Raw genomic sequence first — 15088 nt, forward strand, 5'->3', positions numbered from 1 at the left:
TGGTCAGTATCTGTGTTTCCTTGCTTTGTATTTCACTGTAATACCAATATTTCAGAATAAGAACACTTTTCCTTATGTAAAATTCTCTAGAGAATTCAAATTTGGCCACCAAATTGCTATATCTAGAATGGTTTGTAAGTTATAACATAATTAATAACATGACTGATGTTTCATGTATCATCTGCATCCTTTATTACAAAACAGACTGTTTCTCAAAAGGCAGACCTCACAAAAAAATGAGCTTGGTACTATGTGAAAGAGAAGGAAATTTCCTATAAGATACATTAAAAAAAATAGTGGCTTTCTGCTGGCAACATGTAATGTACTCGATAATCGCTTACTAATGCTATATGTACACATAAAAAAATTCCCTACTTACACAAATCTATTGCCAATGAATTAGAATCTACAGACAAAATCCTCCAATTTTTGCAATTAGCAAACTGCATTGCTTTTCTGATAAAACTGCCATTCTATATCACACTTGCACAAGTCTTCTTTCAAAAAACTGTAAGTTCTGCCAGAGCTGCTTGTTGATGGTGCCTGCAAGATGCTGAGTATGTGTGCAAAAGGAATCCAGCACATATCATCTCAAGTTGAAGGCCAGTAAAAGGAAGCACTTGACCGGCAGGGTGCATGAAGGTTACTTGAGCATCTTCTTCTGAACTATCAATGTTGTTTACAACACTAACGAACCATTTTTTGTCATAGACACATGACACATAGCAACCAGTATACAGTTTTGATATTGTACCACCAGGGTCTTTGCTAGCTGCTGTAGCGAAATTGAAAACTTAAGGAATATGCATTATCCTGACTTGTTTTCTTCATTCCTATTTCATACTGGGATATTGGTGAAGCATTGTGAAACCCTCTTGTGCCTGGGATTGTTTTTGCCATAGTATATCGTTGTTGTAGAGTCGAACGAACGTCATCCACGTCATTCTTCTCAATGTAATGAAAGATAATACCTGTTATGTGTTCATTGCAGTAGGTAAACATCTTAGACACTGATGTAATTTGGTCTTGGAATGGTCGTTGAAGACTAGCTTTTGATGTCAGTCGCTTTACAGTTCCCCCAATTCCATCGCAAGATGATTTGCCATGGCTTGTGGCAAAGAATGACCAAGAAGCTGTGAGCTGAAATCTGGTGTGTGGTGGCACAAATTAAGGATATTCTTGCAGTTCCTGTACTGAGCAGCACAACCATCACTGAAATAATGTATGTGTTTTACATGAGGCAGGTGTCTTTTAACATATGTGACTATTTCTGGCTGTGTTTTATACACCATGGAAACATCATGATCCAAATCATTTGACAAAAAACAACGACTGCTTGTTTTCAAATTAGCATTGTCTGAATTTTTGTAGTAAATGACTACTGGATGAACTGTACATTTACTATTGTCCAATGGTATCCTTGTGCTTCATTTTGGATAGCAAAGGAAAAATTTTCACTGAAATCTAATAAAGCTATAACTTCTCTTTCACTTATTTTCTCTTTCAGCTGCTTGAGGTAGTCCGATTGTTTCTTTGTGGTATAGGAATGGGGTATGAGGAGTTCCATTTTTTGTACTAAAATATCCATAAAGTCTTCTACACTTGAGGTAAGGGTTTGTAATTGTGTTCGGTCTGTACTAACCCACTGTGTATATATATACATACACATCATCTGGATCACAGTCTAAAGTGTGATATAGATGCTGCTTTAGAGTATCTGGAGAAGGACATTGCTCACATTGTCTTAGCATACAGGCAGGATTTAAAATGTCACATACAAGATACAAAATAAGTGAACTATACTTATCACTAGAGCCAAGATTTTATGGTGTTATGAAAAAGGACTTTTCGTCATTAAGAATTGCGGATTTCGTCTTTATCGTCATAAAAAATTAAAACACATGTAATAACATGTACACACCTAGCAGAGCTGCCTTGATCAAATGCTTCAATAATTTGTGGTTAGAGACTTAAAATATGCACATTAAACAATACTATGTTGAGAGTACATAAAAAATTAACAACTAAAATATTCAGTATTCTTATGCAGGTAAGTACTGTTCCTGAGTTCAGGAGAGAGTCTATATTAATTAAAATAGAAACTACAGTTAAACTTTTGTTCTATAAATGCAATATAATTAAGCTCAGGAAAAAGCCACCATTGTCAGCAGTTCAGCATTCTCTGGTTTTAGAGATCTTCTTCTGTCACTTACAACTACAGAATACTTAGAAAAAGATCTTTCTGAGTCCACATTCCTTGCAGGTATCCATATTAACTTTAAAGCAGCAGCTGCAAATTCAGGATAATCTGCTTTCATTTTACATAGTATGTCCACCATGTCTATGTAGTTCACATGCTCTTGGGAAACCAGGTTTTGGAGTGTTATGTAGCCTGTCGCTACAGAGGTCTTCTGCACCTTGCAAAGGAAAGGTAGGTTCCCAATATGTTTCTGGAATTCTTTTTCCTCCACACGAATGTTTCCTACATTTTGAGGATTCATTAGAGCGCTGATTCCCAGAAATAGTTGACGAGATGGATCAGTGTTCACCAGATCAATCAGTTTTATAAGACTGAGTTTAGCTGTGTTCTTGAACTGCTCTTTAAGGGCTGCAGAGTTGACAGTTTTCATTTCAGCCAAAATGTCTTCAACATTTTCAGGAAATATTCCCTTAGCCAAGACATCAAGAGTAGTTTGCAGTTTACTCAATTTTGTGCACAACTGATGAGCAGTAGGATACTTTGTTCCTTCAAGAAAATTAATTAGCTCTACAAAGGTGTTACAGTTTTGAGCCACAAATGTAAGAGTGGCCTCAAGACATTGTAACTCTTCCTTCTGGAGTCCCTTGATATATTTAACACCAGAGTTATCTTCGCTAAGCTGCTCAAAGAATTCCACAATGTCGTGCAGATGGAGTGCGAGGTATGATACAGATTCAAACCATGTGTTCCAACGCGTAACAACTGGCATGGGGAATAACTTGACCAGAGCCTTGTTTTCTCCATGTTTCTGGAGAAGAAATTGAAGGTATGCATGCCTCCTCTTTCTGGTGTTAAGAAAGGCCATCTTTACCTTACAAACGAAGAGGTTCAGTTCTTCCAAGTTGTTTTGCCAGATCTGCCCAACAATGTTTACTTTATGGGCCCAACATTGTATGTGGTACATGTGGTCACCAAATACACCTTCAAGGGTGCCAGCAGATTTTGTCATGTACCTGGCACTATCTGTAACATACGCAATTATGTTTTCTTCCTTGACTTCATATTTGGAGCATACATCAATCACTGCCCGAGAACAACAAACAGCATTTGCTGCATCAAGGACACAAGAAGCCCCTAAGATAACATCTTGTTCAGCACCTGGTTTCAGAATTTTAAACAAGATGTTGAAAACACAATTATTACTCTTGTCAGTGGTTTCATCTGCGAGTATGACCACATCTTGCCCCAAGAGCTGCTGCTTGATTTCCACTTCTTTTTTCTCTCTAAGTAGGGGAATGTACTTTTTCCTCATCCAATCCGCTGTTGGAAGATCACCAGCACCACTTACATGCTTCTGCATCCATGCAGTCAGCTTGCTGTTGTCAAGTTTCTCAAGAGGAATACCTGCAGCTACAAAGGCTTCAACAGTTTCGAGAACAAAATCTTCCTTTTGTTTTTTTGCGCATATTTGCGCCACTCCTGCTTCAGGGATTGAAAGCTGTCGTTTCAAAGTGCATGGGGATCGTTTAGCTTTTACATGTTTGTCGCTAATTATGTGCTTGTTTACCGTGTCCATACGTTTATGCTCCAAACGGCAATTACAATATTTACAGAAAAGTATTTTTCCGTCACTGACATATAATCCCTCATTCTTAAACTCGTCAGCACGTGATGCCGCAGTAGCTTTATTTTTCGGCATGATTAAGAAATTTAGCTTTCATTTATGCACGTCATTTGTAAACAAAGCCCGGAGGTACCAAAAACTAGTATTTACTGAAGTTGTAGCGAAAAAATAAACCGCGGGAAGCCTACTTTCTACAGGCGAGAGAGCCATATACTCAACCCGAAGTAAAAGGTTAGGTTATGTCAGGTCAGTGAAATAAATGTTTTTATTTATTTTCCGGGAGGGTTGGGTAGGTAAGCGTTATTTAAAATATTTAATGATCGTAAAATAAATAAATCCTTGCAATATGGTGCTTTTTCATTAGCGATCGGAAAACTTATATTATGTTACGATTTTGGCTCTCTCGCTTGTGAAGTGTGAAATGAAAATGAAGGCTTCACTGTAAACTGCTTATTCAACAAGCACACAAAATTTCGTTACAGTGAAATTACATTAAACATCAAGTGATCATTAAATATCAATGTTCGCTTTTATTTTATTTTCATACGTATTTATTTAATGAATGCAGTTTTTGTTCACGTGTATTTTTCAAAGGATACAGCAAACAAGGCGCTGAGATTTTTCACGTTGTTGTGTTTGTTAACTTGTTAATTTTAGTTTACGATCGTCAGTTGTTAATACTGCGTGATCTCTAGTGGCTAGATGCGTTTAAAAACCCTAACCTAACTCCGATAACGATCTTTTTTTTGTTCGTGAAATCGTCAATTTTTGTGATATCTTGTAATTTTTTAAGATGAATAATTAACGCATTAAATAACCACCACACTGCAGTTGGATGACGACCATTTCTTCTACAAACAGATACGGAATTTTTGTCAATCAACCAATAGTCGGTAGTTAACGATTTAAATCAATATTGAGGTGTTTATTTGTGGTTAGTAAACATTTAGCATTTTTCGCGGTTTGGGATGAATTTCGCGTGAAAATTCGCGATTTCGCATAAAACCATATAATCTTGGCTCTACTTATCACCTACACCAAGACAGTGAAGAAGTAATTCAACATTTTGGTGTATAGTGCACACACAGACGGAATGGGTTCCAGAACTTCCAGCTAAAACGCACCATTTAGGACGCAACGTACAAAACTTTGAAAACCCTACCTTGAGAAATGGATATTTTGCCTTAAAAGAACAATACAGCTCATGCAAGTTGCATTGCAAAAGTCATTTCTGTTTGTAAAAAAAATTTCATTTATTTGCATAAATAAAAGCAATTCTAATAACTGTATATATTTTAATTAAATTAAATAAAATGCTGTAAGTACTGTACTAAGTCATAAAAAGTATGCCTACATATTACAGTAAAACACTGTTCTAAAGAACTTCATTAGAGTAAACAATTCATTACTACTAACTATGCCTTTGGTCCCGTCAGACGTCCATATAACATAACGTAAACAAATTTCACTAGTACAAATTTTCTCGCTCAAATTTTTATAATATTCTATAAATATTCATTTGAACGAACACTTTTCTGCCCGGCACGGTAAACGACAAACGGAGAAAATCGTCGCCATTCACTCACAAACTGCCATCTTATTTATTTTGATACACGCCATAGATGACTGCAATGGACTAGTGTTGAAATTAATGCACAAAACTGGTGTAGCGACTAAAGTGCTGCATTGTGGTGTTCGCTGACATTACTCTTTGTTCTATGCTCGCACGACGTGTTTAACCGATGCAAAGTTCTACATCATACAGTATTGCTACACACACATCTCTGGTCGTTTCCTTGTTTATTGTTTGAGAAACGTGGCTATACTACGAGTATAAATAATTTTTACACGTGTCGGGTCCATTTGTTTATATAGTTTAAAAAACAGTACTACTGAACATGTTTTCTAGGAAACGAAAGGCGATTGATGTGAAAATGAAACTTGAAATGTTAAAAGCAGTAGATGAAGGCAATAAACTGACTGATGTGGCTAAAAAGTTTGATATCTCCAAATCAACATTATCGACAATTCTCACCCAGCGATCCAGTTTGGAAGACAATAAAACGTAAAAAATTTTTCCTTACTTTTAAATTTTATATTTTTGATTTATTACAGCATTTTTGCAAACAGCTTGAATTGATTCCAAAGGTAGGCTTACTGTTTTGGCAAACAACATACCTACGTATTTCTGTATAGTACAGTAAAACCTTTTTGTTGGACCCCATTTATTGCGACCACCTCTCTATTACAACCCGATTTCGAGGAACCGTGAAAAATTGCCGAAAATCCGAAGAAAATCGGACAGAAAATAAGTTTCTTGTGGTGAGTAGTCTGCTACTGCGTTTCTCTTGCCGAGTGCTGTACTGCAGTATGCACCGCATATCTAAAAATAGATACAACTTCCTGTTGACGGCTGTCAGCGCTTAACAACCCCCATTCCACTTGCCGGCAGGGTGCAGATAAAGGTTTACGACCGCTGTCAGCGCTTAACAACCCCCATTCCACGCTTAACAACCCCCATTCCATGTCCCTTTGCCAGCAGGGTGCAGATGAAGGTTTTTGTGGGAACGTGTTTACGTTTAGCTTTTTGCGAGTGTCTAGTTTGGTACGCAGTTAAGGCAAAGAAAGCTAACTGCTGGATTTCTCTTGATTTTGATTACTATCGGTTGACAATACACAGCGACCGACTGGATGCACGCCCGCCTCGACTTGTTTTAACTGCCGCAGCGTTGTTTATTTTGACAGCTCAAGCAATTATCTTTTCCCGTGGGTTGATAGAAAAAGGTCGCTTCACCCAGCATAAAAAAAAAAAGGCTATGCCACTTATTGCCCACGCAGGAAACACACTGGCTGCCGTCTGTCTCCCTCGCATTTATCTTTCTTCTAACATTCCCCGTCTCACCTCTCACGCCAGCAATAACGAAGCGACCACGCATTGGGCCGTTTTATGCTTTGTTTGGTGACAGCAGCTTGATTTAATTCGGTATATTCCTTTTCATAGGACCCTTGCTATTAAAATACATTTATATTTAAGTTTGAAAGCTTGTAAATTCCTTGCCAGAGATGACTGAACTCGAACTTGGTGTGAAAAGTGACATATTTTGACCCCTCCCTCGCCGCTTTAGTACCCCATTCATAATAGCCCAATTTTACGGGAAAAGGGAGGGTGAAATGAGCATTTTCTCACTGAAGGTTTTTCAAAGCAGAGCGAAGTTGGGGTGTTATAAGGGAGGACACTAGATGGTTTGTGTGTCTGGGAGGGGTGAGCTAGCCTTGAAGAATGTGAACGAGGGGAGGGAGGGTTGAGCTTATGCGTCATGAAGCCGCTGCCGCCAGTCAGCCGGGCGAGCTTCGTGTGCGCCCACTAGCATTGCAGAACCTACAGCTGCAATATTATTTTTAAAGGAAATGTCCCATTATTTTTCTGTTATTCTTACATGATCATTATTGGAAGTATTAAAGCCGACACAAAAATATGCTGTGTGTTAAAATTAACAGATTTTAATGATCTTTCATTTGGTTTTTTTTTTTATTTTTTCATCTGATTTTCACATTTTGGTCAAAGTGTCAAATTTTTTGACGGTTCCCGAGAATGTATTCGTAAAATCACTGCTTCTTTAAATCCGGGGTTTGTGACATCGGGGTTCTAGTGTATTAACTACGGAAAGCAGAAAACGTACATGTAAACTAACATATTTTCTTTAGAGGTGGCCTGTAGGGCGACGGACTTGTCATGAAGGTTGAAGTGGGTTTAAAGCAAAGCCGTCTGGCAATGGAGTGACAGCATCCTGCCATTGTAAGGCTGGTTAGCGAGTAGCGGTTCGGGAAAGGAGAGGGGGGGGGGGGGGGTTGTAATGAACTGAAAATTTCGGAAAACATCTATTACGACCCTATTCCTGGGAACCGTGAGGGGTCGTTTCAGAGAGGTTTGACTGTACATATACATACTAGTATGTATGTATATAGTATGTATCTTGATCCCAAAAGCTGTTAAAGTAATTGAAGCTTGCACCACTCATATTGGTATTAGATTTTCTACTTTGTTTTTTAACAAGATCGAGTTATGTTAAAAACCCCAAATCAGGCAATCATTGTGATTTCGGTATAAAGAACTTCATTATAACAAACTGCCATAATTTTGGTCCCTTCATTTTCTTTATAATGAAGCTCTACTGTACATTAGTCCATTTATACCACATTTCTAAATAGACAATATGTTTGTTTGATATTACAAATAATTTACGATTTTTATTTGTTCACCCAATCTTATTTTCTATGTTTGTTAAACAGCATTAAAATTTCATCACATAATGATGCTGGGATATTGTGTGTGAACGTCCAGTTGCTGTGGATAGTACTGATGGTCTGAGCTTTCTCAAGAGGCACCTACACTCTGTCTGGACATGACATCTTAAATGATGTTCTAGGTACAGCTGGGTTGTAAAATTTTATGTAAATGTCATTGTTCACAAAATTAACTTCCTCAATGAATCCTAGCCACCACTGTTCGTCATACACAGCTGCCCTCGTACAGTTTTTTCGTATTTTGTAAGAATATTTGTTGTTTGTACGATTTTACAAATTATATAATTTTTCTTATGATTTTTTTTTCTTCAAAATTTTTGCATGTTTTTGTGGCATGCTACCTCACTTGTGTGCGTGTAGGTTCACGGACGATCGCTTCAATAACAGTTTTTTTGGCACAAATCGAAGAACTTCGGCGGCATTCGGCAAACGAAACCATTTTGTGTTCTTGGTTTTTGTGCCGTCAAATGTGCGGTCATTATTTACAAAGTTTGGAATTAATGGATTACTGAAGCTATTGATATTTCATGTTATATTTATGAGAGCTGGCAATTTAACAAGTCTTGCTTATGGTTAAACGGGAAACAGAAGAATGGTTTATACGAAGAAAGTTTAATGAACAAATGTTTTTAATAGCGAAAATTGAAACACTTATCTTAAAATAGGCCTGCTTTGGTAGGCCTACTAAAGAATTTTGTGTTTCCATCGTATTACCACATAATATTCTGTGATATTACCCATAGAAAAAAGAGTATATACCGTATTTACTCGTGTATAGCGTGCCCTCGTGTATAGTGCGCACCACGATTTTTGCAACAAATTCCAAAGAAAAAAAAATTGAATTTTTTTTTCCATAAATAAATTTTACTAACATTTTGTGGTACCTGATTATTTAAATTGATGTGTGGTGATGCATCAGGAAAATATTTAAACTCTGCTGTGTAAACGGAAGATAATGAAGCGCTGTATCGTCACAACTGGTATGTGGAAGGAAGGGAGGGAGGCGTGCCGCGCTACGTTGCTAAGCTGGCGCGGAGAACTAGATGACTCACCGGTCGCTGGAGGAATGGAGGAAGCGAAGAAAGTGGACTGGGGGAGGGGGGGGGGGGGGAACTGGTGACAACATTCTCTCTCTCTCTCTCTCTCTCTTTTTACTAGCTTCTGAGCTGACTTTCTGTAAAGGGGGGAGGTCTAAAAATAAATAAGAGACCATGATGTGCGAGCTTGCGCGCGCACGTGTGTGTGAGTGTGTGTGTGCTGTGTGTGTGTGTGCTGTGTGTGTGTGCGAGAGACCAGGTTGTCAGTGTGTGTGTGTGTGTGAGTGTGAGTGTGTGTGTGTGTGTGTGTGTGTGTGTGTGTGTGTGAAACAGAGGCCTTGTTGCTTGTGCGTATGTGTGGGGGCTGGCCAGAAACGTCACCCGGCAGTTAACGACTTCCACTCCTCCCCGCCTCCCCAAACTTTTTTTTTTCCGTGTATAGCGCGCATCCTTATTTTTTTCCTTTACTTGAGGGGAAAAAAGGGCGCGCTATACACGAGTATATATGATAATATATTACCATCGGTACCGCACGATGGATTGTTACGTGGCATTGTGAACAAAAGTAATTTTGTATTTGTGGTAAAATTAATACTGCTTGCTATTAGCATTTTGATATTTTTGAATGAAGTTGTGCTACGGCACCGGTTAACCTTAGTATTTATAATATGGCGGGATGCGGTGACAAGAATAAGACAAACAATTGTTTCTGCAGTCGTACTGTGCAGACTTCCCTTGGTCAGTACATTCGCAAAAAGGTGAGAATTTTGCGAAATGTGTAGTGTGCAAGTGCGACTTAAATATTGGGCATGGTGGAAGGAGTAATTTAAAATTGCACGCAAAGTCATTGAAGAACAAAAACAATGAATTAGCTGAAGCTCAAGCCAACTCATGTAATATAAAAAAATTTTTCAGTGTTCCGAATGAAGATTTTAGTGTAATTTGGGCAGAATGCTACTTCACTGCATTCATTATTGAGCATAATTTACCTGTTTCTGTTGCGGATCATGCCGGACATCTGTTTCGGAAAATGTTTACAAAATGTGAAGTTGCAAGACGGTATGGTTGTGGACGCACAAAGACAACAGCAATTATAGGCGAAATGGCAAAACAACATGAAACGAGTGTAACAGATTTGTTAAAAACTGTTCCTTTTTCGGTGGCAACAGATGGCAGCAATGATGAATCGAAGCTGTACCCAATAGTTGTGACCTATTACAGCACTGAACTTTCAATTGTGGATTGTGTTTTGCTATCAGTCAAGTCATTGAAGGGTTCTTCCACAGGTAAGAACATAGGGGAGATGATTATTGCTACACTTACAGATGGTAACATACCAATGGAAAATTGTATTGCTCTAGGATCTGACAATGCAGCAGTCATGACTAGAGAAAATATTTTGTGGTAAATAAAAATGACAGATTTCGGTATAAAAATTTTACTGTTTCGGTATATTAAGGCGGTGAATTTTATTATATTTCGTTTCAAAGCGGTGAAAAAAAAATTGGCCTATATATTATTTATTGAAAAATTTTTGGTTAAAAAAAGTGGCTGTATGTAGCAGTCTTGTAAACAAAACCATATTTTACACAAACAAAAATGCACAAGAGTAAAAGTGGGCTATATTATATAAGAACTTCTAAAAGTTACTCACCAGAGTACAAATCACAAAGGGCAAAAAAATATGAAAAGTACAACAACAACATAACGCTAATTAAAATATGACGTTAACATGACTTCCATGTTGGATGGTGTCAAGTTGCATCTTTTGTCTGTTAATACATTTCCATAAGCTGAAAAAGCACGTTCACAGTCAACATTGGTCACTGGCATCCACAAAACATTTGCTGCCAATGTTGCAAAAACTGGATGCTCCTCCTTCAGTCCTAAGACAACATCAAGGATGCTTCCAGAGTCTTGCTTCTTCATTGATTCTTGAAGTGCTTTGTACCCTTTCAGGAAGTATAATTTACTGTTTTCTTTGAGCAGAGGTACTTTTTGTGTCAAAGCATGAAGTTTATCATCAAAAATATTACTGATAATATTGCGCAAGTCAAACAAAATACCCAAGCTCTTAAAACACTCACGAGCTGGATCTTGCAAGACTAACTCATTCAATTTTGTGAGACACTTTGCACCTAGGCTCCTTAACTGAGCTTTCACCTCACCTGACCGAACAGACGGAAGTGTTTTGATGATTGTTGTGGTCTTGTCACCCATGATGCCATCTGCCAGCAACTCAAAACTGTTCTTGAGGTCACCAAGTTTGCCACACAATTTATGCACCAATGGTTTCTTGCCAGATTCCAGTTCTACTATGTAATTTGAGAGTTGCTCAAAATGCTGAATTACAAAAGTGGCTTGGCAACTGATAACATTAATAGCAGACTGTGACAAACTCTTGAAGTAATCAACTGCTGGAACTGACAGATCTAATGTGGATACAACATATTCCATTACATCAACAAGATAATCAACAATGTACTTAACTGCAAAAAACCATGAATTCCATCTAGTCAGTATGGGGGATGGAAACAGATTGCTGGCTTTCTCCCCCTCAGGATACTTTTCTTTCAGAAAGGTGACATAGTTGTGTTTCCTTTTGCGAGTATTTTGAAACAGCTGCTTAGTCTTCACAATGCATTCGTTCAATTCCGGCAGTGCTTGTGGCCATAAAGACTGAATAATACTGAGTTTGTGGTCCCAGCATTGCACATGTAACAGTTCTTCTGATATAAGAACTTTCATTGAGTTAATGCACTTCGTCATATAGCGTGCACTATCACTCACAATGCAGACAATGTCGTCATACTTCACTTCAAATTTTCTGAAACAGTCTAGAAGTGCCCTTGAGCATTCAGTCGCTGTAGATGATTTCAAGACAGAAACAGATCCAATGAAAAGGTCTTGCTCTGAAGAATCTGCCATTGTTTTTAACAGTACTATGAATACACATTGTCCTTTTCTGTCAGTCGTTTCGTCGCAGAACACTGCGATTTTCTTTCCTCGAAGGCACTCTTTAATATGATATTCTTGTTGCTCTTGTACAAGTGGAACATAATTCTGCCGTAGTGATTCTGCTTTGGGTAAATCACCTGATCCTTGAATGTATGTAGTAAACCACTCCCTTAGAGACGGATGATCCAATTTCTCTAGCGGAACATTCGCACTCATGAAAGCTTTCGTCGTTGCACAAATAAATTCTTTCTTGTGAAGTTTTGCCGTCTTAGTTGCCGAAGTAGAAGCACACTCGAGCACAGACAACTGCCGTTTAATTCCTGACCCACTACTTAAAGCAGCCGTCCTTTTTTCTTTGTGTGTTACACTGTTCGTGCAGTGTTTCACGCAGGTGTCTCTCCGTTGCCATTCAATTCTTTGGTTACAGTATTTGCACATTAAGATACGTTTGGCTTTATCGAATACATAAAAACCTTCACTTTCAAATTCTTGCGCACGCTGAAACACGGACACAATTTTTGGCATGATTACGATTACTCTACTTTATTGTCTGCCGTATCCACACGGTCAATGTTGGTTGTTTTTACAATATATTATTTCCGTTTACGTAGCCCATAGATACAATATCAACGAAGGTGAAGCACAATGGTCTACACATCTTAAGCTATCTACCTTCAGATCTATCTAGTGGCGCAAATGGAACTACAGCAAAAAACCCTAATTTGTACTATTCATGGGGACAAAGTAAAAAAGTGTAAAAAGCGGGAAAGTGTAAATGAAGGAAAAAGTTAAAGTTAATTAAAATACAGTCGCATTCTTCAGCGTTCAGAACAAATACGGGCTACATTACACATGCGCATTGCACCACAGTAAAAAAATTTTTAAAAAAGGGCCGCAAATTGATAGAATTTACCGTCAATAGCGCGCCGTGCTCGGAGAAAGGTCATTGTACTCGATCAGCTATTGTTACGGCGCTGCGTAGCCGCCGGCTGGCTCTCTCTGTTCTCTTAGTTGCGCATGCGCAGTATAACTCACTCAACGCTCCGCCCAGACTCGTGTCCTTCCATCAGCAGCCAGCCAATAGATGCAAGCTTAGCAGAAAAAAATATAAGCTCCACCTCCTGTGTACCAGTTTGTCCTGTTCTAATACCAGTTTATTGGTATACGCACCAGTTTTCTCACTGCCGTGACGTTCAAGTTTACGTTCATCTTGATGTCTTGATACCAATAATTAATTATTTGCGATTCCCCGAAAAAAATTGTTGGTTTAAAAAATATGCGTCAACTGTACAATACTTCCGAAATTATAAAATACGTATAAATCAGTTACCAAGACTCCGCTCATTTTATCTTGTGAAGTTTGTCTCGTACCAGTATTTCGGCTAAGTTGTGATATAAATACAGTATCAGAACTTAACAATCAGCCACGTTTATACATTCGTGAGTTTACGTTTTTCCCCTCGTGCATTTTATATTGTCTCCTGCTATAATTACTCGGACTTTTACACGCCTAGGCTTAAATTATAACATGTTTAGAAATAAAAGCAACTTTTCATGTTATAAAATATGTTTATTTTGCTATTTAAAATGTTTATTGCCGACTATAAACGTTACGTTTTTCACGTTGTTTTTAGGCCTACTAGCTAATCTTATCTACTCTTAAAGTACCCACGGTATTTTCTGGTTGTTAATGGTTGTTACGAGACGTAAATAGCGGGATGGATTCGATTTTTGAGACGTAATTCGCATGAAAGTATTGGACTAAATGGGAACTAAACGGGACCTGAAGAATATAGTGCAAATAACGGGAAAACGTAAATAACATTAACGTAAATAAGGGGTTTGGCTGTACCATTATTTAATCCACATTCAGATCCATATAGTGGTGCTTACGAAACTACACACAATAGAAGTTTGCTTACGTTTTTTTTACATCTTTATCTAAGGAACGGAACTTTAATAATATTGTTGACGTGCCACAGACGACCGTCCAGCTCCAGCACATAATAATTTTGTTTTTCGGAGTTATATGTGTTATTAGTGCGACGTTAATATTACGTTTAACAAGCGTTTACCACAGGATTTCGTGTAAAAATCGGTCAATTTCGCGAAAATTTGAAATTAATGAATTTTTCGCATTTTCCTTGGAAATAAGTGAATTTCGGGGTTAATTTCGCGTCGCGAAAAAATAGGGTCTCTAGTCATGACAGGTTCAATAAATGGAGTTGCAGCTGTATTAAAACATCAGAAAAATGTCATAGTCTTAGGTTGTGCCTGTCATTTGTTGCATTTGGCTGCAGAGAAGGGGTCGAAGGGTCTTAACATGAATGTGGACGAGATTCTGGTAGATATATACAATTATTTAGACAAAAGCAGCAAATGGAAAGACAGACTGAAAGAGTTTCAAAAACTTTACGACACTGTTGTCAATAAGGTGCTGAAACGTGTATGTACGCGCTGGCTTTCACTAGGTGTATGCTTGAAACGGCTAGTGGATTTATGGGAGCCTTTAGTTAAATTCTACAAGGAAGAAATTGCTACTCAGGTAGCATCTAGTTCTGGTTCTTTAAGTAGCTACAGGATATCAAAAAAACTGGAAAAACAAACTGATGATGTATCGGCTGGTAGTTGTCAGGCCAGTACCAGCAGCCAGTCAGAAGTCAAGTCGGGGAAAAACACTATGTTTGATAATGTCTCTTCAGAACGACCTTCACAAGAAGACCCTGTTTCTAAGAAGAAAAAAACCACACCATTGCCGTGGGTCTTACTGTAAAGACCCCTTGTTGTTTTTCTCCGTTTTCAGTTGTGATCCCCGCCTGTGGCTACATATCAAATTTTCTTAAAATTGTCGAGCAACCAGTGTTGGACCACTTAGTATGGATTGACCTTTATGTCTTTTAACTATGGAAACAGAGAGTGGTAGACTAGCAAAAATAAAACCAAGGTGAATATTAAGTTGGTGTC

The 15088-nt window shown here is 38.1% G+C and overlaps 1 protein-coding gene across 3 annotated transcripts in view; it reads right to left on the minus strand.

Annotated features, from left to right (window-relative positions):
- Positions 1-15088, minus strand: part of LOC134527243 (ribosome quality control complex subunit TCF25) — a 361743-nt gene that overhangs the window by 231713 nt on the left and 114942 nt on the right. The window lies entirely within an intron of this gene.

This window comes from Bacillus rossius, chromosome 1 (assembly GCF_032445375.1).
Source record: "Bacillus rossius redtenbacheri isolate Brsri chromosome 1, Brsri_v3, whole genome shotgun sequence".
NCBI classification, from domain to species: Eukaryota; Metazoa; Arthropoda; class Insecta; order Phasmatodea; family Bacillidae; genus Bacillus; species Bacillus rossius.